This window comes from Herpailurus yagouaroundi, unplaced genomic scaffold (genome assembly GCF_014898765.1).
Source record: "Herpailurus yagouaroundi ecotype Mexico unplaced genomic scaffold, PumYag 191, whole genome shotgun sequence".
In the NCBI taxonomy this organism is placed as follows: domain Eukaryota; kingdom Metazoa; phylum Chordata; class Mammalia; order Carnivora; family Felidae; genus Herpailurus; species Herpailurus yagouaroundi.
Window position 1 is genome coordinate 14,016,666 of NW_024412422.1, and position 23,520 is coordinate 14,040,185.

General features: G+C 54.0%; 1 protein-coding gene across 11 annotated transcripts in view; it reads right to left on the reverse strand.

Annotated features, from left to right (window-relative positions):
* Positions 1-2,436, reverse strand: part of PITPNM2 (phosphatidylinositol transfer protein membrane associated 2) — a 111,203-nt gene extending 108,767 nt beyond the window's left edge. For all 11 annotated transcript variants that reach the window (XM_040444000.1, XM_040443997.1, XM_040443998.1 and 8 more), the window contains exon 1: positions 2,330-2,436. The gene's annotated coding sequence lies outside the window, so the exon portion shown is untranslated. The remainder of the gene's footprint in view (positions 1-2,329) is intronic.
* Positions 2,437-23,520: the final 21,084 nt, after the last annotated feature.

The following is a 23,520-nucleotide window of genomic DNA, read 5'->3' on the forward strand; positions in this document are numbered from 1 at the left end:
GTGGGGAGTCAGGAAGGAAGTGAGGACCCTGAACCTGTGCCTGCGGACCCTCCCCCACCCCAGGCCCCCACCCGAGGAGGTTAAGGTCAAATGCTAGAAGCTCTGCCCACGGGCTCAGCTCATGGCAAACGTCTTCAGCTTTGCCCCGGGTTGGGTGGGTGCCTGAGGGCAGATGCTGTCCCCCAGCTGGGACACCCCCCTCCCCCTGCCTCTTTCAGGCAAACCCTCTCTGCGACGGCCCTGCACCCAAGTCAAGCAGATGAAGAACACAGGCAGGCTGAGCGGAGAAAACAACTCCAGCAGCCCCCTGCCCTGCACCCACCCCACCCCCACCTTCTGGAAGGAAGGGCTCCTGTTCCTTTGGAGCAAGAGCTCCTCTAAAAATAGACCCTGTTCCTTAAGCCCTTTCCTTCCTCACCCCACTGTGGGGATGAGGAGGGGATTTCACATTCTCAGCCACTGGGGAAGGGCTGCCTGCCGATACCCATCACCCCCCCACACACACTCCTGCCAGCCAGGGCCCAGGGGTCCTGACGCCTGCCAGGGCCACAAACTCCCAGGAGGAGTTCAGAGGTGGGTAGGGGCAACCATGATCTTCCCCTGTGCAAAGAGCAGAGGTGAGACCGTAGGGCAGGGAGTGTTCCTGAAGCACAAGAGCCTAACTCCACGCGGGCAGGACTCCCATCTCTCTGTTCACGGCTGTGCGCCCAATACCTCGAACAGCACCTGGTCTATGTGGATGAAGGACGCAATAACTATTCACGGGATAAACGAGTGAAGCACAGGAATCCTTGAGAACTCTTGGGGTTAAGTGGGTCTCCCCTCCTAGATCAGGTGGCCACAAGGCCACCATCTCTAAAACCACATACGTGGGGAATGCAGTTGTAAGGAAGGAAAAAGAACTGCCTTCTGGTAGAAAAGGAAACAGGAAGCAAAGAAGCTGTCGTCAGAGCTCAGGCCTCACAGGCAGAGAAGGGCTCGCCAGGGCCCCGCAGGCCAGCAGGACACAGCAGGATGATGAGCGACCTCGGGGAGGCTCAGGGTCAGGCCTGCGTTCCCCTGCCAGCCCTCCCCCAAACCCACCCTGGCAGCTGAGATTCCGAGACTCTCACACAGTGAATTAACACAAGACAACAAAACAAAAATACAACAGAGCACTCTCCCTTCTTAGCACTTGGAGGACTTTTTACAGCAACTGGAAAGAATGAGCAGTTACAGAGAAAACAGCCTGCGGTGCCAACATGGAAACCCAGGAGTGAGGGGGACACAGCTGAGGCCTTGTCTGCCCTGCCCTGTTCCGCCGCAAGGAGCAGAGGCCCAGGGGAGGCAAGGGACTGACGTGGAGCCAGACCGCAAGGAAGGGCACAGTCTGAACCCCATCTTTTGGGGAAGTCATGCCGTATTTGGAAAACCATGTCATGTGCTTCAGGGTCTAGACTTGGGGTCCAATCCCAAGCCCACCACTGACTTGCTAGGTGACCTTGAGCCAGACACTTGCCATCTCTGAGCCTCAGCTTCCTCGTGGAAAACGGGGTCATAATGGACCCTGTGTGCTTAGCAGGGCCAGTGTGTTCACAGCGTGTTTAGCTGAATAGTGTCCAGCGAGAAGTGTTTGTTGGAGTTTAGAACAAGAAAAGGCAACACCACTTTACCTGCTCTACCCACCGAAGGCCTTGGCAGGACAAAAAGGGGACGGACAGAGGCCTGTGCCAGAGACCCGGGGACAGGAAATGGAATTGGATGGACAAGAAGCCCAGGAGGATCCAGGGCAGAAGGAGAGAAAGAACTAAGCACAGGGAGACTCCACCCCTAGTCCTGGGGCTACCACTGACTCCAGAGAGGACCTCAGACACGCCACAGCCCCTGCTCGGTTTCTCATCTAGGCAAATGTCTACGTGAAAACACACACAAGGTTTTTCCCATGTCGCCAATCACAGCTTATGGGAAACGCCGAGAGGCAGTGCCCAGCCCCTGCCCTCTGCCAAGGCCGAGGAATCCTGAAACTCCTGTCCTGCCGTATTTCCTGGGGGTGGGGAGCCCAGGCTGGGCCAGGGGGTCCAAGAGAAGAGAAGAGAAGTCCCTCAGGGTGCCCTGTACAGTGGAGAGTCACAAGGGCCACCAGAGGGGGGTTGTATCACATCTGGCAACTAAAGGAACCACAGACAGAACATCAGTCCTACCTACTTAGTGAGCAATCAATATTTGCAAGAAGCAGGATCGATTAATACAATCTACCCCATTAATCAGATAAAGTCAGATGTTTAAGAAAGAGGAAATAGCAAGCGAGCCCCAGCTCCCCCAAACTCCAAAGCCAGTGGGCGGTCCTTACCTGTGGGTCTGCGTCAGAAGGCTCCCTCGATGTCCTGCTGCAGGAGGAGGGACGATTCACTAGGCACACGGAAGGGTGTCGGGGACCAGGAAGCACGAGTCAGCATCCTGCAGGGAGAAGCCCAGTCGGGGAGGAGGTGAGGCGCCTGGGAAACTCACCAGGAAACCCACAGGGACTGGCCTCATCCTGAGCAATGCCAAAGACCAGAAATTTAGCTGTGCCTAGGGGACAGGACAGGGGACGCTGGGCGAAAGGAGTCTTCTCTCGACAAAGGGGCCCAGTCCTTTCAATCACGGAGGCTGATGCACCCAGCACTGCCCAGAGCTCCCTCTGCTTAGGGAGACAATCAGAACCCCACACCCCCCTGCACACACTCGAGCTTTCTCATCTCAGAAGCCCAGCTCAGAGCTCTCGGCATCAAACCTGAGATTCCTCACCTATCAAATTTTGGGACTGCAGGACCCCAGGCTGCAGAGGGGAGGCAAGTGGAAGAAAGGGGGGAACGGCAGCCTGGGCTTCTTGGCCACCAGCCTCGAGCATCCTGGTGCCCGGGGTGGGGTCACGAGCAGCGTCATGGGGTGATGCAGATAATTCTCTCCTTCCCATCAAGTCCCTGCAGTTGGGCGGTGTGTAACTGGAGACCCACCTCTGCCAGATATCCAAAGGCCAGAGATGAGCACTGACAACAAAACGGAAAAGGTGGAGAAATGGATTTCGGGGGAGTCCCGGGTACAATCAGACTACGAGACGTCAGAAAATCCACAGGCACTGCTAAAGCCGCCACCCAACCTGGGGCTCCCGCCGTGGCCCCACACCTGCAGCTCGACCTCAACATTTCCTTGTTTGTCTGACACGCCTGCCAGACCCCATACTGAGCCCAGGAAGTGGGCAGCAGCCGGGAGGCCTTCCCCTGACCATGACTGGAAGGCAGCCTCCCCACCCCACCCCCCGCGTGGGCCGTAGAAGCCATGGTTCTTCAGGAACCGATCCCCCCAGGTCCGGAATAACCTCACGCCAAGGGCTGAGGCCAGGCGCTGGCGGCTCTGGGGTCACCAGCCTGTGCCCGCAAGGAGCTAGTATCCTCGACAAAGGTAAAGTAAGGGGCGTTTTGCGGTGGCTCGGGACAGCAGAAGCGATAAACTGCCGAATGAGGGCACAGGCAGTAAGAGTTCAGAGGAGGGAGAGAATCTAACTGGGGACAGCACAGCAGTGGGAGGTGTGGCTGCAAGCAGCGGAGACCAGCTTTTCACACGCCCACCCGAAGCGGTGCGGGCCCACACTCCCGGAGGAGGCTCGGCCAACTCTGAAAAGTCCTCTTTGGGCTGGGCCTGCAGGGGTGAGCCTCCATCTTGGCCCTGCACCTGCCGCTCCTGTCCATGGCCGCACATACACCCCCATATGCACGCTGGATCCCGAACGAACAACACATCTCAGGGTTCCCAGGTTCCAGGCCCTCCAGCTTCTCTCCTCTCCATTGCACCAAATTCCACAGCTCACCGCACACACGCCCTGCCTCCATGTGGTCTCTCCGTTCTGTTTCTTAGCGGCCATCACAAAACCTCCAAACTCACCCCGTGTGAGGTCAGCCGTGAGCCTCAGAGGTAAGGAAGCCCACTGAGAGGGCAGAAGTTTGCCATAGCAACACAACAGTCAATGGCAAGCCAGATTTTGGAGGCTGGTCCCCCTCCACACCACCGTGACGCCTCTTGTGGGTGAGAAGGTCAGCTGTGACTCACAGCCGGCAGAATGAGACCGGCAGGGGCTGCGAGAGAGAAGCGCAGGCTCCTTACAGAGAGGTGCACCACGGGGAGATCATTTTTCTGACTCAAAAAAAGAGAAAGCATTTGAAGTCCAAAAAGTGAATGCAGGATCAGCCTAAGGAGCCGGTCAGCTCCTTGGGGGAACCTCTAGGGGTGGGTGGCGGGAGGCAGGAAAACACGACGGGGATTAAATAGAAGACGCTGCTAGGTGACTCAGGTCTCCTCCCATGACCCCTCGCACAAAAGGCAAAAAGCAAATCAGCCCACTCCCTTTGGGAAGATGAGAAGTCAAAGTAAAACACAAGCCTCGTGGCTCAGAGCTGTCGCGTGCATGGTCCGTGCACACCTGTGGCTGTGGTCCCAGGGAGGCGGGGTTCCGGAACCCATTAATATGCTGGTGGTGAGTTGCTGATTATCAGCAAGAAAAAAAAAAACGTTCTGTGCCTTTAAAGTTTTTCTCCCCGGGTTTACTGAGATACAACTGACAAAACGGTGATATATTTAAAGTGAACCAGGATGGGCGCCTGGGTGGCTCAGTCCGTTGAACGTCTGACTTCAGCTCAGGTCATGATATCACGGTTTGTGAGTTGGAGCCCCGTGTCGGGCTCTGTGCTGACAGCTCAGAGCCTGGAGCCTGCTTCCGATTCTGTGTCTCCCTCTCTCTCTGCTCCTCCCCTGCTTATGCTGTCTCTCTCGCTCTTTCTCTCTCTCTCTCAATAAATAAACATTAAAAAAATTTTTTTAAGTGTACGAGGTGATGTTTGACATACTGCAGAGGATTCCTCCCCATGGAGTTAATTCACACATCCATCCCCTCCCACAGCAACCCTTTTTTGGGGGCGGGTGTGGGGAGAACATTCTATCCTCTTAGCAAACTTCAATCATACGATACAGTATAATCAACTACACTCATCACCTTACAGACTAGATCTTCTCCTTCACAGAGCAAATCTAAATCTTCAGGGAGCACCTGGGTGGCTCAGTGGATTAAGCATCTGACTCCTGATTTCAGCTCAGGTCATGATCTCACTGTTTGTGGGTTCGAGCCCCGTGTCAGGCTCTGAGCTGACAGTGCAGAGCCCGCTAGGGATTCTCTCTCCCTCCCTCCCTCTCTCTCTCTCTCTCTCTCTCTCTCTCTTCTTCCCTCTGCCCCTCGTCCACTTGCTCTCTGTCTCTCTCAGAATAAATAAATAAAGGTAAAAAACAAGATTTAAATCTTCAATATACCTCCTGAGTAATTTGAAAAACGGCAAGGGAAAAAAAAATAATAATAAAACCCACCTTTTGGAGGAGTCAGAACCGCTTTCTTGAAAATTTTTCAGATCCCTGCCTGATTTTGGTCAGTGGACGTGAATTAGTAAGTGAATCTGTTTCTCTACCCAACTTCTATTAATAGGCTATCAGTCTCTCCTCATCCCACTAAATAAATGTCAAACAAACACTTAAAGAAGACCGGTTTGCTGGGGTGCCAAATTACGAGCTTGCCCAGACGTCTGCGTGTCTCAGGCTGGCCCTGGTTGGAAGCATAAGTTCCAAACGAGTGGGTGGTAGAACTGAAGTTAAACACTGTGGTTTCCATCCCCCGTTGACATGGAGACCGTGAAGCAGGCGGCGAAAAACGTGCAGACGCGGACAGATGCAAATGGCAGCGGGGCCGCGGCACGCCGCACAGGTCGCTGGCACACGCTGGGGCGTCTGACTCCACCCTGAGACATGGCTTCTGATTTTTTGTTTTACTGAGATATAATTTGCATGCCATACATTCACCCTCCCGAAGCGCACGATTCGGCGGCATTGAGCACATTCACAAAGCTGCGCGGCCCTGAGCGCTACCCACTTCCAGAACGTTTCCTTCGACCCCAAAGAGAGACCCACACCCGTTACCACCGGTCACTCTCCGTTCCCCCTCCCCCAGTCCCCGGTAAATGCCACCCTGCTTCTGTCTCTATGGATTTGCCTGTTCTGGGCGTTTCATAGAAGCGGGCGCGTCCTACGTGGCCTTCTGCGTCTGGCTTCTCTCGCTTGGCATCACGTTTGCAGGGTTCATCCGTGTAGTAGTGGGTGTCAGCGCCTCATTCCTTTTTGTGGCCGAATAATATTCCTCTGTATGAACACACCGCGTTTGGGGCTACTGTGAATAGAACTGCTGCCGTGAGCGATCACATACAAGCTTGTGTGCGCAGGTGTGTTTAATTCTTTGGGGTCTCTACCCAGGAGTTCCTAACTTGTTGATAAAATAATTTAAAACAAGCATTACATCTATATTTTTGAAAACATAAAAAGGGTGCGAGCCTGAGTTTCAGCCTTGTCCCTGTTTCCCAGAACAGGGTTCCCCTGCTCAAGAAGCCAATCCCAGTCCAGGTAGATTCTCCCAGAAGCAGCCTGTACGTGTGTACGTACACACACACACACACACACACACACACACACACACACACACACACACCCCTGTACTTAAAGATTGCTTACAGGAAACCTGGAGACCAGGTGAGGCTGGAGTCAGCCTCACAGGCTTTGGGAAGAGCCCAGGGCCCAGTGCGAGTCCCATCTGAGGCCGCTGAGCAATGAAGAGGTGACACGGCTGGCTGGTCTGAGGGCAGGTCTGGGGTGGCCTCTCAGCTGTAGCCTCGCCTCAAGCAACTTAAGCAGTGTGCTTAATCTCCCTGGGACTCAGCTTCCTTGTAAGAGAGCCCTGACACGGGCCCCTACTTCACAGACCTCTGCCAAGAGCCGGTGAGCTACAGGATGCCAGTGTAGGTGCCATGCCCGGCACACAGCAAAGTGCTCACCCTCTGATCCGATCCTCAGTTTTCCCATCTGGAAAATGGAGGCTTGCACAGTTACGTGTGGACCGCACGAGACCCCTGGGTAAGGGCCCAGCATGCTACCATTTCTGAGTGGCGGGTGCTCAGGGAAGTCAGAGCTCCGGAGCCCCTCCCCAAGGAGATGCCAGATCTCCCAGCTCCACACACCCCCCACCCCCACCCCCACCCCCACCCCCCGCAGCCCTGACTTCTCCCAGTGGTGACCGAACAGGTGAGTCTCTCCCACAGGCACAAAGGAATCGCCTGCATCTTGGACCCCACACCTTGGACAAGTCACTGGATTTCTTACTTCTTGTCCCTTTCCACCACCACCGCCGCGGCCCCCACCCCCACCCTCCCTTCCGGACCCTTCTCTCTGCTTTCTCAACAGACACTCTCTACTCTGGAGCTGAGCTTCCTTCTCTGAATCCCAGACTGTCGGAATCAGCAGGGAAACCCTCAGAGACCTTCAAAGTGGAGAGCCCTCGAGTAAGGAAGGAAGCATTAGCAGGGCCATCAGAAAGCTGTTAGGAGCAATCTTCCTCCCAGCTGGCAAAAGGCAAAGCAGAGCCTGAGAAGAAACCCAGGGCCCGGGAAGGCAGAACAGGGAAGGGAAACTGAAGAATGTTTCCTTGGGCGTGCAAAAGTTCATGGGGGAGAAAACCAGCACGCACACACACGCGCGCACACACATGCACACTCACAACACAAAGGAGAAATTCTTAGCCTGCAGCAGTTGGTAGCATTATGTAAAATTCCAAGCCCACAAAAATATCATTTGGATGATAAAAAGTTAAATTTAGCTAAGTACAGAGTGACTAATACTATGAGGGACAGGCAGCACCCCCAGTTGCCTGGAGCTGATACAGCTGGCTTCTAGAAACTTTTGACAAGTAACCAGGGCCTGGTGCGGCACAGAATAACAGATTATATAATAAGAGGCACAGCCATTAGCGATACAAAACAGACAGCGAGCGCTGCAGCCCCCCCAAGGGAGGGGACAGCAGGGCTCTGGCTTGAGCTTGGCCGACGACGGAAACTCACCTCTGGAAGCCGGGGCCACAGGCATCTGGGCATTCGGAGGCATCCGAGAGGGGAATCGGGCCTTGGATGGGGTGTGTGCGAGCGGGTCCACCTGCCTCTCCTGCAAAGATCTTTTCCCAGAGGGGTCGTGGCAGATGGTTTCTGTGGAGGACCCAATGAGCTACAGCCTTGTGGAGTCCCGGTCCTTAGAATCTAGTCTGACCCCAAGACCTGTTTTGACCAACAGAACGTGCTGGAAGTAACTCTGCACCAGGTTCAGACCCAGGCCTTCAGGAATGCCTGGCTAAGAACTGAAGGCAGAGACGCAAACAGATATTCACAGACCTATGTTCACGGCAGCACCATCCACAATAGAAAAGGGTGGACACAACCCAGGTGTCCATCCACGAACGAATGGATCAGCAAAATGTGTGGTCTCTCCATACAATGAACTATTACTCAGTCTTCAAAAGGAAGGCCATTCTGGATGAACCTGGAGGCCACTGTGCTGAATGAAATAAGCCGGTCACCGGCCAACAAATACTGCATGGTTCCACCTATCTGAGATGTCCAGAGGAGTCACGTTCACAGGGACAGGAAGTAGGAGGGTGGGTGCCAGGGGCTGGGGGAGGGGAAGGGGGGACTTGTCGTTGAACAGGGACAGAGTCTCAGCATGGGAAGAAGAAAAGAATCTGGGTATGGATGATGGAAACAGTGGCACAACAGTGTGAATATACCTAATGCCACTGAACTGGACACTTAAACACGGCTAAAGTGGTAAATTTTATGTTACGCGTATTTTACTACAGTGCCTGGAGAAGTGATGTGGAGGAGAACCACTGTCCCAGCCAAGAGCCCCAGCAGATAGAGGCGAGTGCCAGCCCCGACACGCCAGCCCCGGGAGTGAGGCCATCTTGGAGAGGGATCCTCCACCCCCAGTCAAGCTGTCCCAGCTGACACCAGTGGAGCAGAGATGAGGTGTCCCCACCAAGCCCTGCCCCAACTGCCACGCTGTGAGCAAATAGATAAAACGTTGATGTTTTAAGCCACTAAGTTTGGGAGTACTTCGCTGCAGCGATGAATGATGAACACGGTGGTCGGGCGCTCTAATGGCTTTGGGGGAGATTTCTATTTCTAATGTGGGACCAATGAAGCTCTTTGGTGCTCTCACGGGTGAGTCACGAAGACAAGGCAGTGCCTAAATAAGTGTCAGGGAGAGACTCCTTTTCCACTCCCCAAGCCCCAACGGAACACATGCTGAAATCAAACAGCTGCTGTGGAGGCCGGGGGTTTCTCCAGTGATCCGTCGCAGAAGCCGGACCTTCTGCGGCTGGCTCAGCCGTACCGTCCAGTATGCTGTGAGCAGAGATGCTCCCTGGGAGTCCCAGGGAATGCCCCCAGATGTGGTGCTGAGACCAGCGTTCTCACTGGCTGACTCCAGGTGGACCAGTTCCCTTCTCCGAGATCCACTTCTCCATGTGCACAGTGAGGAGGCTGGCCTCTAAATGGCCTCTCCGCTCAGCTCCAACATTCTGCGACCTCCTAGTCTGGGCAGAAGGGAACACGGAAACAGAATCCAAAGCACTGAACAAAGGCCAAACGACTGTGGCACCTAGATTTACAAGGTAGGCACACAGTCTCCTCACCTCTGCCCCCTGAGGATCCCCGCCCTCACCTCCGTGCCCTTCACGCGTTTGTTCGTTCCACAACACTTGCCATGCCACTCCGGCTTGGTCCAGTTTCCTCTTCCTAAATTACATCTGGCCAGATAACCCCCAGGTTCAAGATGCGTGAGGAGTTCTGGGAGCAGCGGCACGTACACCCCTTCCAGGCCTGGCCCCTAAAATGCCCACGTGATCCTCAATGCCCTCTCTCTCTTCGTTCACCAGGCAGCTGACTGCCCAGGTCCAGTGGAGGACCCCAAGGGAGCCCCAGGGGATGACAGAAACACCACAGGAAAGGATGTGGGATCCCTGAATCACCACACAGAGGCCACCCCCAGCCCATCCAATTCAACTGCAAGAGTGAGAACAGCCTTTGTTGGGATAAGCCACGGAGACTGTAACAACGGTTTGTTATAGCAGCCAGCAAACCTATCCTAACTGATACATTCACCAAACCGTTACCGCGCATCAAATGTGTGAAGGATGCACAGGAGAATCAGGCGTAGGCATCACCAGTGTAGTTAACAGTTCAGGGAGATCAGGTACAGCCCAGTTCTGCACCCACCAATCACAGGCTAAGCACGTGATGAGAGCTCCTGCATGTATGTGAGCTCCACTCATACTACCTGCTTCTCAAAACCTTACTATGCAGGTTTACCTCCCCCAAAACACTAGATGAGTAAAGAACAAAAGAAACCAAAATGGACGAGAAAAGCTATCCTGAGACTCCCAAGGACAATCCACAAGCAAATGAGTTACAATCATCATCATCATCATCATCATCTTAGCTGTGTGCTTCCTGGTAGGCAAAGCAAAAAGGGAAATATTCTGGGTCACAGAGCTTTCACCAACGGTGAAAAACATACTGGTTCAAGATGAGAAACAAACTCTGTCCTTGCTAAGAGCCCTAAGGGAATGCTCCCTGGGGTCTCCATGTGAAGGATCCGGTGTCTGGGCAGGAGGCAGCAAGAGGAGGTCAAGCTCGCCCCCAAAGCTATCCTTGCCTGTGGCCCAACTGGCTCTTGACTGCAGCAAGCTCCTGAGTAATTCTTCATCCTTGTTAACGTGAACACGGCAGCACCATGATAATGACAGAAAATATTTACATACCGTACCACTGACGGGTTGTTTGGACCATCTGGCTACTAGACGCAGTAACTATTGTCACACACGTGCCCGTCCACAAACGCTGTGCCTCGGTACCGATGATCCAGGCAGCGACCGTCTGCCCCATCCCCATCACGCTCCCAACCCCAGGGACCCGAGAGAGGGGTGGGTCTGCAGCCCAAGTCTCAGCCGGCCTGTGCCCCGCCGGCCTCGGCCAGTGCAGGCGGGGAGCAGAGCTCTCAAACTCCCACCCTCTGCTCTGTCTGGGCTGAGCACCGATAATAAGTCTCCCTTCCATTTATCAAGGACTCCTTCAGGGCTCGAGTGCTCTAAACGAGGCTTCACTCAACGTGACCGCTCGATGCTGCAGCCACCTGGGGGGGTTTCTCCAGCGATCCCATGGGGGCTGCAGCAGATTCGCAGGCAAATCCGGCCCTGTTGGCTCGTGTCGGAGGCCCCTTCTACTGAAGCTATGTCACGCTCGGGCGTGGGGGCGGGGACGACGATCCGGTGTCACGGCTCCAGGAGGATGGAGGACGGCGGCCTCAGCCATCCTTCTGTCCCCGTGGCTCTGCCGGGTTCTGACACCACGCTGGATTTCTGGGTTGACATCAAATGTTTTTTTCCCTTTTTAAGAAATTTGGGGTGTCGGGTGGGTTGTTTTATTATTATTGTCTTAATTTCAGCAAAAGCAAAAAAGTCTATTCGGAGCCTGTTCAAAAGTAGCGATTTTCTTAATGGGAAGCATATGCTTCTGCCCACATGAGGAGCTGTGTCAGCTCAGCGATCACAGCGGCCTGTGGCTATGGTACGTCGTGTCACCTTCTTGACAGATGTGAGTCAAATGGAAACTCGTCACAGGTGCCTGCACAGCCTCCGGCGGTGGCTTCACGCTCTGACACCGGTTTTTCAGATGGGCGCACCGTAGGAAAGGTGGGGCTGTGTTTCCGTCAACCGTGAACCCACAGTGTTCGGGTCTTTTCACGATTACCCTCTAAGACGCAAAATGCCCCAGATGGAGTGCTGGGGGCCAGGGCAGCACCCGGACTGGGCTCCAGCTTTCTGTGGCCACCTCGCCTCCTGGAATCTGAGTTTGGCAACGGAAGGCGGGGTGAGACTGTGTGACTTGGAGCAATCACGAGCTGGTCGTCCAGTCATAGGGTGGCTCCAGTCACAGGGTGGCGGGGACGTACTAGCCCGGGTCAGGGGGCTCTTTGTGGTCTTGCAACCAACCCAGGATCCTGGTCTTTCTTGGGTCTGGTGCTTCTCTCTCTGCAAGTGAGGTGAAGGCCACAGACTCACCCAATGGAGACAGGGCCCTAAAGCAAGTCACAACCCACGGCCAGACAAAGCAGGAGGCCCATTCTCCGCAGGAGCAACCTTGCCTGAGCGAGAGTCTGCTCGCGCACACATCCACACCCTCTAAAATCAGGGACTTCACAGCTCGGGTTTCCTGACGATCGTTACAGTTTGGGTGACGACTGCACCGGTAACACACGCAGCACCTCAAGGAGGCTGGTGGCCGCTGTGCAGAAGTCCAAGCGACCTCTGTAGGGAGACTTTCCTTCTGGCCAGATCCCTGGAGCCCCCGCACCTGCTCCGAGCCTCTGCGCACTTCCAGGCAGACACCCGCTCCGCTTCCCAGCTTCTAGGCAGGACCAGGCAAATGCTCTTTTTGCAAAAGTTATCTGAGCCACTGGGGACACAGAAAATCGTGACAAAGCTCGCACCCAGTTACTGCTTGCCAGCTTCACTCATACCAGGCCCAGAAAACAACCAGCAGCAGGCCTGGGACAAGCACCCTGTTTAAACACAGAGCGATGACACAGGTGAAGGTGAGTCCAGCACCTCAGGGTGGAGAGTAGGTCAGCCTCGGGCCTCCCGGGTCACACACGGGGTCTTCTCAGGGACCACGGAGCCCCCGCAGGCCCAGCCAAGCGCCTGCCCCAGGGAGCTCTCTCTTTCCAGTCCTCAGCGTCTCCTGACCGCTCTCACACCCGGGGAGCGGTCCGCGCCAGGCGCCGCCACACTCTCAGCAGTGCAAGGTGACCCGCAAACATGGCTAACGGGGCAAGCTGTTCAAAAAACTCCATCCATTCGTCTTTTCATTCTTGGGTTAGATCGTTCCTATTTTTCCGTGTCCTCTGCTCACGGGAGGATGACTGGTGCTTCTCTGTGTGTGTGGTCGATTACACGGAACATAACACGCGCCACCCTAACCGTCTGAAGTGCCCAGTTCGGCGGCATCAGGCGCACTCACGCCGCTCGCAGCCCCCACCGCCCATCTCCAGACATTTTTCTGCCCCCCAAGCGGAAACTCGGTACCCCTTAAACACATGCTTCCCGTTGTCCCTCCTCCGGCCCCTGGTAACGTCTGTGAATTGCACAGCTCTTTAAAAATAACGTTCTTAGTCTCGCAGTCCACGGGTTCAAGCCCCGCCATCGGGCCCCGTGCTGACAGCTCAGAGCCCGGAGCCTGCTTCGGATTCTGTGTCTCCCGCTCTCTCTGCCCCTCCCCTGCTCGTGCTCTGTCTCTCTCTCTCAAAAATGAATAAACATCAAAAAAACAATAATAATAAATAAATAAAATAAAAATAATGCCCTCAGGGGCGCTTGGGTGGCTCAGTTGGTTGAGCGTCCAACTTCAGCGCAGGTCATGGTCTCGAGGTTCATGAGTTCGAGCCCCGTGTCAGGCTCTGTGCTGACAGCTCAGAGCCTGGAGCCTGCTTCGGATTCTGTGTCTCTGTCTCTCTCTGCCCCTTCCCTGCTCACATTCTCTCTCTCCTTCTCAACAATAACAAATAAAAATAGTGTCCTTACCTTGGCAAAATTATTTTGTAATTTTACACGTCCTGGTGTCATTTTTAAAGCATCTGGTGCTCCTCAATACTTGGTGATGGACAAGCTGACAGAGGAGGCCCAAACCCCTCCACGAAGGGACCACCCAGGCCACAACGTGCCTGGTGGAATCAAGGGCCCCCTCCCTGCCACGTGCGAGGAGGCACCTAATGGGAACCAGCATCCTTAGCCGGCTGTGCCAGGAACTCTGCTAAGAGCCGCCCTTTGCGGTAGCAAAGGCTCTCACGGTTTTCTCCAGATTTTCATTTTACTTAAAAGCTCTTCCTTGCCTGGGGTTTTGAGGTTAAAAACCACTACCTCGCACTCACACGTTGTAAGTGGGAGTGTAAATTGGTGCTACCTTCACGGAGAGCAATTCGGCGACAGCTATCGAAAATAAAAGGAAAACACCCCTTGACCTAGCGCTTCTCCTTCGGGCAATTTATTCCACAGACAGGAGAGTACATGCGCACGAGCACCTCTGTACCAGGGCACTCGCTGCGGCCCTGTTTGCTGCCAGGCTTCTGCCATGAACAATATAGAGCTTCGTGAGTCGGGAGTCGGTTCACCTAATGATGGTGCATCATCCATCAGCCGAACACTAAGCCCATCGCTAAAAAGACCCAGACAATCTAAGTGAACCCACAGAGCACCACCTCCAGGATCCACCAATTGTCACGTCAAAACAGCAGGGGCACAATGGTAGGCAGCCGTCTGTGGTTTCGGTTTTCTGGTTTTTTTTCCTAAGTCATATATATTCATACATGCAGAGAACCTTCCCGAAAGAGTATGCACACACACAAAACTTAGCGACAGTAGTTGCCTCTGGGGAGGAAAATAGGGAGCCCACAGACCAGGGTAAGTCAGCTTGGTAACCAAATGTAAGATTATACGTACCCAAAGTGTTTTTCATATCAAGTATAGCTTTATCGTCTATTTTATTTATTTATTTTTTTTTTAAGATTTTACTTGTAAGTAATCTCTCTACCCAATGTGGGGCTTGAACTCAAGATCCCGAGATCAAGAGTTGCCTCCACCAGCTGAGCCGGCCAGGCGCCCCATCCTCTGTTTTATTATTTTATCGTAACCTATGAGTTTTAAGTTCCATAAATCAAGCAACGTATCTTATTTATTTTTAAAACCTCACCAATGTCTGGCATAACATCATGTACATTTTGTGTGTGTGTGTGTGTTTTGTCATTTTTTTAATGTTTATTTATTTTTGAGAGAAAGAGACAGAGCGTGAGTGGGGGAGGGGCAGAGAGGGGGGGAGACACAGAACCCGAAGCTGGCTCCTGGCCCTGAGCTCTCAGCACAGAGCCCGACGCGGGGCTCGAACCCACAAACCGCAAGATCATGACCTGTGTCGAAGTCGGACGCTTAACCGACTGAGCCACCCAGGCGCCCCTACTCTTTCTTTTTTTTCAACGTTTATTTATTTTTGAGAGAGAGACAGAGATAGAGACAGAACGTGAGCAGGGGAGAGGCAGAGAGAGAGGGAGACACAGAATCTGAAGCAGGGGCGCCTGGGTGGCGCAGTCGGTTGAGCGTCCGACTTCAGCCAGGTCACAATCTCGGGGTCCGTGAGTTCGAGCCCCGCGTCGGGCTCTGGGCTGATGGCTCGGAGCCTGGAGCCTGTTTCCGATTCTGTGTCTCCCTCTCTCTCTGCCCCTCCCCCGTTCATGCTCTGTCTCTCTCTGTCCCAAAAATAAATTAACGTTGAAAAAAAAAAATAAAAAAAAAAAAAAAAAAAAGAAAGAAAGAAAGAGGGGCAAGGAGGGGCAGAGAGAGGGAGACAGAATCCCAAGCAGGCTCCACACTGCCAGCACAGAGCTCGATGTGGGGCTCAAACTCACAAACCACGAGAAGATGACCCAAGCCAAAATCAAAAGTCGGATGCTCAACCAAACTGAGCCACACAGGTGCCCCTTAATATATTTTTTTTAACCACATTACAGCCCACCTTTTAAGTCCATGAACCACATATTCCTAAAGAATGAGGAAGTAGATCAAAAAGCCATCACTCCCCAGTGAGGTGATTACAGTTTTTAAAAGCTCTCCAGAGATGGGTGCAAACCCAGCTTGGGAACTCTTGCCTATTAACCCCTAACTCTTGCCCTATTAACCTCCATGACCCCGCCGGCCAGCTGGCAGCAACCTTAACCCTTTAGAAGTGGGCCAAGCAACACTGCCAGGCTTCCAGGAAAAAGCTGTCATAAAGCCCAAGAACTTCAGTCCTTAGAAAGTTGCACGGGGGGCGCCTGGGTGGCTCAGTCGGTTAGGTGTCCAACTCCAGATCAGGTCATCATCTCACGGTCGGTGAGCTTGAGCCCCGCGTTGGGCTCTGTGCTGACAGCTCAGAGTCTGCAGCCTGCTTTGCATTCTGTGTCTCCCCCTCTCTCTCAAAAATAAATAAACATTTAAAACAATTAGAAAAAAAAAAAGAAAGTTCCACCGGCCCCCGCGAGTGGTTGTAAAACAATCATGGTTAAACTAAGGCAAAAAATTAACAGCAGCAAAACCATACCAAGGAGAGCAAAGGAAAAGCAACAGGAAGGAGGGAAGGCCACCTAAAAAGGAATTAGTGGGAGCCCACAGGTTCAGCCTGAGGGGCAGACGCGCCCCATCGCAGGCCTCTGCGCACAGCACTGCTCCCGACGGCCAACCTCCATCTGTGTCTCCGCAGTGCCGGCCGGCTGGGCGATTCGGTGATGCCGGGTCCCAAAGAGACTGAATTCTCTACCTAATGTTCACCGTTTACTGAAGAGAGGCCAGAAACACCTTCGAGAAAGAGCAGGAGCATTACTGGGGCCGTGTGAAGTCCTCCCGAGTCTGAGGCTGATGAGGTGACCTCGTACAAGGACGATGATGTGGCCTGGTCTGTGCTCTGGCTTCTCACAGGGGTTCACGAGTTACTTCCTACACCCAGATTCTCCTCAAGGGCTGCCTTGGGATGCCCCGGCAGGGACATGTGACAAGGTGGAGGGGAACCCTGACAGCCGGTCTCGGACAGCGCGCTGGGGTCCTCTCTCCGCGGGTCCCGGGTTGGTGCTGAGCTTGAGACCACGGACTCCAGCTGCTGTAATAGCGGCTCACTGATGCACAGAGGTGCTCAAGTCATTCTCGGAGATTCCTCAGATGTTGGGGCCCCTCTTTCACAGAAGATGGAATTCCGGTTCAGGTGAAGTAGTCCAGCCTAAGCCCCACAGGCAGAAAGTGGTATCACCAGACTCCGGACCCGGGGCTCACACCTCCGTAACCGGAACACCAGGCGGGGAGCTTGGCGCCACGAAACAGCTCCCGCCTGACCCCAGGAGAGAGGGCCAGGAGAGATCTGGAATGCTCCGAGTTGCGTCACTCCCCCACATTTCCCTGGGATTCTGGGCTCCAGGGAGGCAGAGGAGATGCTGGCGGCTGAGACCGCCTGGGTGTCACTCTTATTCCTAACCAGGAAAGAAGGCCCCTGGTTTGTCGACACCCGAGCAGGATGCCAGAGGTGCTCTTCCCATCACAGCTGCCAGCCAGTTACCTCTGACACCCAGGAAGGCAGTGATGGGCGTGTGGCAACTTGGCCACCATGCTGTCTTGCTACTTCTTTTTTCTTTTAATGTTCATTTATTTTTTTTTTTAAAGAAGTATACCTTTTTTTAAAAATTTTTTTTTCAATGTTTATTTATTTTTGGGACAGAGAGAGACAGAGCATGAACGGGGGAGGGGCAGAGAGAGAGGGAGACACAGAATCGGAAACAGGCTCCAGGCTCTGAGCCATCAGCCCAGAGCCCGACGCGGGGCTCGAACTCACGGACCGCTTGATCGTGACCTGAGCTGAAGTCGGACGCTTAACCGACTGCGCCACCCAGGCGCCCCTGTTCATTTATTTTTGAGAGACAAAGAGCACAAGTGGAGGAGGACCAGTGAGAGAGAGGGAGACACACAGTCCAAAGCAGGCTCCAGGCTCCGAGCCGTCAGCACAGAGCCCGACGCGGGGCTCGAACCCACGGACCGTGAGATCATGACCTGAGTGGAAGTCGGGCGCTTCACCGACCCGGAGCCACCCAGGCACCCCATCTTACTGCTTCTAATTGCTTGTCAGTTATGTCCGCTTTCCTGAGATGAACACTGTATCCATCTCAAAACATTAATTCTGCAACCTCCTTTCCCCGGCCCACTGGCCTGGCTTCCTTCCATCTACAGAGATGTTTAATACTAGTGGCAGAGGGTGAACGTGTCTCAGAGGGATGCCTCTCACAGCAAGGGGTTTCCAGATACTGGCTGGCCCTGAAATCCTTTTGCGGCACAACCTGCAACAGTGTTCCGTGCCCCTCAAACAACTTTGGAAGGTGCTGCCACAGCGCTTCGCCACGAAGGAGTGAGCCGCCACCGAGTGGAAATGCTCTCTAGGACGGTGCGATCTGTGTCTATCGCTCAGTCTCTACGTTATTAAGAGTAATGGATGTTGCAGTTTATCAAATGCTTTCCTGGCATCTATTGAAAGCATCTAAGTGGTTTTTCTCCCCCTCTTTTTTCTTTTAGCAGATCTCCTAGTAAATAATCGTCTGCTTATGTTTTTGAGACTGGTCCACAACCCAGTACAGTGAACCCTCTGCCCGGTGCCTTTCTGGTGGGACACAGAGAGAGACCCCAAGCAAATAGCTCCTGCCTACAGAAGAAAGGAGGGAAGGGAACATGAAGAAGAGAGTGTGCGTGTGCACACGCGCGCACACAAACACAACGGCACACATCTGAAGAGCAGGCTAGGATTTGTGAATTCATGTGTCACGCACGGGGCGCGGGGAGGACTGGAGGAACCACACATGAATGGGGTCAATCACAGAGGGCTTCCTACAGGAGGTGGCAGGGCAGACTCAGGAACCTCTGCACTTGAGTCCTGCCCCCTATGGAGCCCAAGGGCATGCTTTCCTAGCCCATAATCTTTTCGGCAGTAAAACAAATAATCATGGAACAGAAAAGCCCTTCAGAGGCACCCAGCTCAGCTTCCTTCATCTGCAGACGGAAACTGAGGTTCAAAGAGGGAAGCTGATTTGCCCAAGGCCACGGGCCACCCCCACAGTCTTCCTTGGCTCCAAGGGGAGGGGAGAGAAACAAAGAGAGCTTTGAGAGCTGGGGCAGAAAGGAAGCAGAGAACCCCCGCTGTGTCATGACTTTCCCTGTAATAAATGTTGCTGTTGCTACCTGGAAGGGGGTTGAGTCAGGAGGCAGCGGGAGTGCTCACTCAGGGGATAGAAGGTAGCGGTCGAGGGCCTGCCGGGAGAAGGGGGAGATCCTGGAGCCGCCCTCTCACACACCCAGGTCGACGGGGAGGCCCCTACCTTCTTCACCAACACAGACACACTTGGACGGCTTTTCAGAGTGACTCCCCTCGCTCGCTCATCCAACAAGTATGGAGATGATACGGGGTTGAAGGGGGTGCCCCCAAAATCCACGTCCTTCTTGGAACCTCAAAATGTGACCTTATCTGGAAATAGGATCTTTACAGATATATTAGTTAAGGTGAGGTCACACTAGACTAGGGGGGCCCTGATCCAATATGACTGGCGTCCTCACAGGAAGAGACCCGGGGACACACACACACACACACACACACACACACACACACACACACGGAAGACAACCACATGGAGACAGAGGCAGAGACGGGAGTCCAGTGTCAAGGAACACCACCGGCAGCCGGGAGGGAGGCCTGGAACAGATTCTCCCTCGGAGCCCCCGGAAGGAACCAACGTTACCCAAAGCCTAAATGCAGACTTTGTGTCTCCTGAACTAGGAGAGAGCACGTTTCTGTGTTTTGAGCCCCGTGGTGTGCAGTGATTTGTTACCCGGCCCCAGAACTCGAATGTGTTTGCCCACAGAGCAGGGGGCTCTGTGAGGCACAGGGGGAGTTCGGTGTGGCCCAGAATCCCTCAAATCACATGGCCCCTTCCTCCCTGCCCCAGTCAACAGGCCTCACCCTCCCAAACGGCTACACCTCCAGAACCCTCCCAAGGCTGCGGCCTCTTCCTAGAAGACACCAAGGACCCCAGCACCTCTGCGGGGCCAGAACAAGAAGCTCGGTGAGGCCCCAGGCACTGTGCTGGGCACACACAATCTCCTGGAAACCTCACGACCAGCCGAGAGGCAGGTGAGCCAACAGAAGCTTGGTGAGAGCCCGTGCCCCGCTTGGTCCCCACAGCAGGTGGGTGGCAGAGCCTCGCTCTACGCCCTGGCTGTCTGCACGGGGCCCCGGCCACCCGTGGGGTTGACTCCTCCGCGCACCCCCCCCCCCCCCCCGCCTGGCTCCCCCGGGGGCTGCGGCACCTGCCCCTCGGCGGAGCCGGCTCCCCCTTGCTTCGCAGCTGTGGATGCCAGGGACCCCGGGCAGATGGCATCTGCTCTTTGAAAAGGTATTTGTCTTTCCACTCGCGGAGAGCAAGCAGAGCCATAAAAGGACATGCCCGACGTCAGGCGCACAAATGTTCCGCAGAGACAGATGCCGTTCGCACGCAGGGACCGAGCGTGGCCGTTAGCCGCAGGGAGTGCACTCCCCAAAGAGCACGAGGACCAGCCAGGCCTCTCCCAATTCCCTAGGGGGGCGGGGGAAAGCTAGGGGCTCCATAAAGTAAAAGGAAGGTGGGATCCAGCCCACAAGTCTCACTTGGGATTCCAAGACAAGCCTGGGTTTGGTTTTTTTTGGTTTTTTGGGGGGTTTTTTTCTTTGTAATCATTTTTAGGTGCACCATTCACAGACTATTCACAATGGTATGCAACCACCACCACTATTTCAGAACATTTTCATCACCCCAAACAGAAGCTCCATACCCATTAAACACTAACTCCCCACCCCTCCTCCCCCAGACCCTGGTAACCACCACTCTACTTTTTGTCTCTGTGAATTCGCCCATTCTGGACACCTCAGATAAGTAGGATCATATGACATTGTCCTTCTGTGACTGGCTTCTTTTACCCCACTTGATGTTTCATCCATGCTGGAGAAGGTGTCAGTCTCCCTCCTTTTTATGGCTGAATGACATTCCACTGGACAAACGTCCATGTTCACTCATCCATCAGCTGATGGACACTTGGGGGTCTTTCCACCTTCCGGCTGGTATACGAACATCTGTTCAAGTCCCTGCTCTCAATGCTTTTGAGCATAGTGACCTATGGGTGCAACCGCCGGGTCATAGGGCAACTCTGTATTTAACCATTTAAGGAACCGCCAGACTGTCTTCCAGAGCAGCCGCCGCATTTTACGTTCCCCCTAGCAGGGCACCAGGGTCCCCATTTCTCCACATCCTCACCAACACCCGTTATTTCCTGTGTTTGGATAACAGCCACGCCTGAGATTTTAAAAGGAGAATTTTAAAGAGTAGCATCTGTTTGCTTTATGCCTGCCGTTCTGTATGGAGCCTCAGAGACCGTGCTGGTCGTAGAGTCAGGGGAAACTCAGTTCTAGTTCCAGCTCTGGTGCTCACCGCTGGGCAACTCCGGACAAGCGCTTCAGTCGCTGCGCGCCTCGGTCACGTCCACTGTAGGAACAGAGCTAACGGGCCAAGTGTCACTTCCCTCTGGAGGCAGATATTTGTCACGGGAATGGAAGACAGAGTACCTTCATAAACTCTACGGGATGGCACACAGGTAGTGGGGAAGGGGGGTCGGTGCCCACGTCGTCCCTTGATTTATCTTTTACGACAATGTATGCAAAGGACTAAATCCTTTTCCCTCTGACCTCTTCTTTCTCTGCCTTCGAACAGAGGAGCCAAATCACAGGGACTAGTAGCAAGATGAAGGAGCAGGAAAAATTCTAGAAGATCTGCTGAGAGTGACCTTGGCGTCACAATAATTACTGGACATGCTCACACACTTGCGCACACACACCTCATTATAGACTGGAAGTTTGCCCCCCAAAAATCATGTCACCAGATCCAGAGAAGGACATAGGGCAGGAATTTTCATCCCAACTTGTCAGGTGAGGAAATGAAGATCCAGGGAGAGGAAGGAATCCTGCCCAAGGCCGCACAGCACAGCTTAAACAGAGCCTCTGGTCTCCCGGCACAGTCCAGCCACAGCACAAGATGGCCGTGGCCACTGGTCCCCACACAGGGCCTGGTCCCAGAGCTACTTTGTTCTCATCATGAGCAGTGGCAGTGGCATCTGTCTCTCTCTCTCTCTTTCTCTCTCTCTCTCTCTCTCTCTCTCTCTCACACACACACACACACACACACACACACACACACACACACACAAACACACACTCACACAGAGACTGAGGTCTCAACTGAGAAGCCCAGGCTGTCCAGGGAACCAAGTTCCAGGAAGGAAACAGGACCCTCTTTCCTCTATGTCAGGGGAAGCATGGAGCCTCGTGGGCCCCCAGCCTGGTATCTCCATAGTGACAGAATCACAGAGGCTGCAGGGCTAAAAATAAAACCTCTACCTCCTGAACCCCCCCCCCCCCGCCGTCTGTGCAGCTCCAGCTGCATGGGGGCTTGTGACAGCTCGGTGACACTTGGTGACCAACACCTAAGCAGCAAAGAAAGACCCCTGAGCTGTGAAAACAGGTGACAGCACACTCAGGTCACTTGTAACATAAATCACCACCTGTGACACTCCCCTGGAGGAGTCTGCGAAGACTCTCACCCACAGGGTCCTGGACAAACGGACTCCACGTGGGTAAGGGCCAGCAAGCGAACAGTACCCTGCCCTCTGGGCACAAATCCTCAGGCACAAACAAGTGCTCTCTTCATGGCAGGCCTCACGAGGCCCACTTAAGCCTTGGAAGTAAGAAGTGTTTCTTCTCCAACTGCACCGTGGGACAAGCTTGTCCACTTAAAAAAAAGCTCACATAATGTTTAGGTGCCTAGGTGGGCTCTCAAAATGGGAGAGCCAGAATGCTGGATTGGAGTCCACTGGCTCTGTGTTCTCAGGGAAGTCACTTTTCCCTCGTGGGCCTCAGGTTTCTCATCCGTACGATGGGGTTACGTGCAGAGGGCTGTGGAAGACCTGACACAGAAGAGGCACCCCAAGAACTCAGTCACTTGGCCGTCTGCTGGGTGGTATTTTTGTCGGTAGGCTAGCCTGAGAACCTGCCACTGAACTCCCCACATTAGCTGTTAGCTGGCAGTTCACACACACTGAGCACCCCCCCCCCACTCTCAATCTGTGTGAACTTCCACTAATCACACACACACAGCCTCGGTTTACAATCCAAGCAATCTGCAACATGGATCACAGCTTATGATGCCTAGTACGATCTTGACTCTATTATGGCTAATTTTAAAAGGCCTTCAAATGCTCAAATAAAGCACAACGTATGCGGCTCCTCATTAGCCACCCAGCCTTAGGTTAATAAAGCATCCTTAATTGGCAGATATGGAAATGTACAGCACAGCTTCCTAGGCACCGCTGCACACGAAGCTGGCCCCAGCCTGGTCATGGATTTCCTAAAGCAGCTCATAAAGCTAATTCACATCAAAAGTTAATTAGCCTAATGAAGGCAAGTGTGACTTGGTGAATTCCAGACTGACTTTCTGCTCTGACTCAGCCACCCCAGGAGGCTGCCTGCCGATGTCATCCTCCTGGCTTTGATTTCCTGAAGCAATGAAGGAGCGGCCCCGGGGACGGGGATGATGCTTCAGGAGGCCGTGCGACTGGCCCTGCTATCAGCGAGGCATCAGCGAGTGCTCTGAAAGCCACCAAGAGGCAGGACCCACAGCCACCCCCTTCTGGAGCTGGCTCTCTGGAACCTCTGCCAGGGAGAGAGACTTCCGGCAAGTGGAAGTCACAGGTGAGCCCAGATGGGTGGAAGGCCAGGCACCACCGGGCCTCATGCCCCTCACTGGGAAGACAGTGGCATGACAGTCCCCCATGCCACACACAGCTGCATCCACGTAGCACCCCTAGAAGGGAGCATCTCTACCCATCGGATGGATACAGAAACCAAGGCACAGAAAGGTCCAATTGTCCAAGGCCAGAGCCCTCGGAAAGAGTACAACTCCTGC